Raw genomic sequence first — 2,306 nt, 5'->3', positions numbered from 1 at the left:
TCACGTATCTAAACAATTAAACAAAAACCGCCCCCACAGTGGTCCAATTCTCAAAAAAGCTGGCAAAAAAGTCTGTTTTCAACAATTTTTTCTCTGAAACCTTTCAAAATTGTTCAATAATCATAATTTCCCAAAAAATAACATATTATTTTCATATTTTCTTTTAAATTTCTTTTTTTATTGTAAGAATTCGAAAAAAATAAAAAAATTAAAATAAAATTTTCCTACAGATAACTGCAAAATCTATCACATCCTGGAAAGGTTAGTTACATCTAAAATTATCTCAAAATTCCAATACATATGAAATTAAATCAATAAGGATTGACCTGACAACGCTCTAGTACCGATCACTTTTTTAATTTTTCATTAATTAACGAGTCAATATAGAAATTTTATGATAGATGAGAATTGTTCAACAATTTCGCCACTACTGATCAAAATTTTTAAATTAAGGTTTTTTTGGCTTTTTTTCTTAAATGATCATTTATTATATCAATGGTTGTTTTAACACAAAACACTTAATTTACATTTAAAACGAGAAATACAAGTTTTTTGCTTCATATTTTCTAAACTTTTGATTTAACTTTTAATATTTATTTTTAAATTTATTTCATATTTCATATTTTTAAAATAATACCAAAAAAGTTTCTAACAATTTTTAAAGTTTCAATTGGTTCTCATGAATATTGAACAGCAAAGAAGGTTCTATGATTTGAACAATAATCAGAAGAATATTTGAGAAACCGTAATTTAATTATGTTTTGGGAGTTTACCTAATAGTAAAACTAACACAGAAATTTACACTGATAGTGCTTCAAATATGAAAAGGGTGTTCTATGAATAGATTTTTTGAGAAAAATCAACCTAGAGATCCAATTAAATATCAATTTAGTTCGTGATCCGGGAGGTTATTGGCTTAGAAGTCAAATTTGATGAAATAGTGGTTCAACTCTTTGACGTCGTTCTCCAAAAATGGCAGAAAAAGGCAGCCCAATTTGCCATATTTTGTGGCCCAGAAATGTGGGAATCTATCCAACTTAAAATTAGAGTGGAGTTTATGTGGAGTTTTTTTTAAATCTCTAGTTGAAGTTATAAAATTTAAAATATTTATCGTTTTTTTGCAACTAAATTCCATATTAAAAATTTCAACTTTATTCCAAATCACAAACTTTTATTAGATAAAGTGTAAAATATGTTTAACAAAAATATAAAAATAATTGCAAAGCAATATATATTCGCGATTTGAAAATCTATTCCTTTTTCAATGTAAGCAAATCTTTGCGAATTTTTCAAAAAATATTCAATCTTTTCTCAGCATTTTTTTGAGAACTCTGAAACGGGTAAACTTAAGACTATCATTTTCATGGTTTCATTTAGCTTGAAAATGCCGGAACACGATGAAATATTTGGATAGATAATAATGAGCGCTTCAAAAATCGACTTTCTGCCAGCTTTTCTGGGTTTTGGACCACTGTGCGCCCGTTCGGTGTCCCAAAAACTTCCTTGCATTTACAACACTTCTAAACCATCAAAATCAAACCCTTCTCGGCAATCAAACTATGCAAAAAACTTCCTGAAGCTACCGAACTGAGCACTTCAAAAACAACAGCGATATTCAGTGCAATAAAAACTGATACTCATGAACCATTCATCAGTTATGAGTATGATTATTGGTATCAAAAAATCAAAACTTTCTCTCTAAAATGACAGAAAAACGACAAAATTCAACGCAGAAAAAACAAACGCGACCGCACTCGACCAAGGCCTACTCGTTTCCTTCGGTATTTGCGAGTTTTCTTGATCATAAGGAATACAAATCACCTTCATAATATTTACGAATGGTAGTTTATAAATTTTTACCTTGATTTTTAACGTTTTCTTCTAAAAACATATATAATCGAAAAAAGAACAATGATGCTGCATACATTTAGGGGCAAAAGTTAAACAATTGCTAAATAGTTTAAAATTCAAAATACAACTGAAATTTAACCTTCACACATTCCTCTAGACCCTCCCACTATTTCCATTTTCATTTTCTCTTCAAAGTTAACCATATGATAGGGGTTCCTATCCATTTCTCCAATACGGGCTTACTTTTGGAAAATGTCCTTGATTTTTTTAAATATAAAAAATTTATCACTTAATGACTACAAAAATAGCACTTTAAATATACATAAACAAAGAAAAAAAGTTGCTCTTTCACTTTCAACAACCCGTTTGCTTCTAAATGCTTTTTGGTATCATCAGAAGAGTTGTTTGTTAGAGAGCCTTAGAAAACATATATATTTTAGGATCTAGAAAATGAA

This window comes from Uranotaenia lowii, chromosome 3 (assembly GCF_029784155.1).
Source record: "Uranotaenia lowii strain MFRU-FL chromosome 3, ASM2978415v1, whole genome shotgun sequence".
NCBI lineage: Eukaryota > Metazoa > Arthropoda > Insecta > Diptera > Culicidae > Uranotaenia > Uranotaenia lowii.
Note: the sequence above shows the minus strand (reverse complement) of the source record.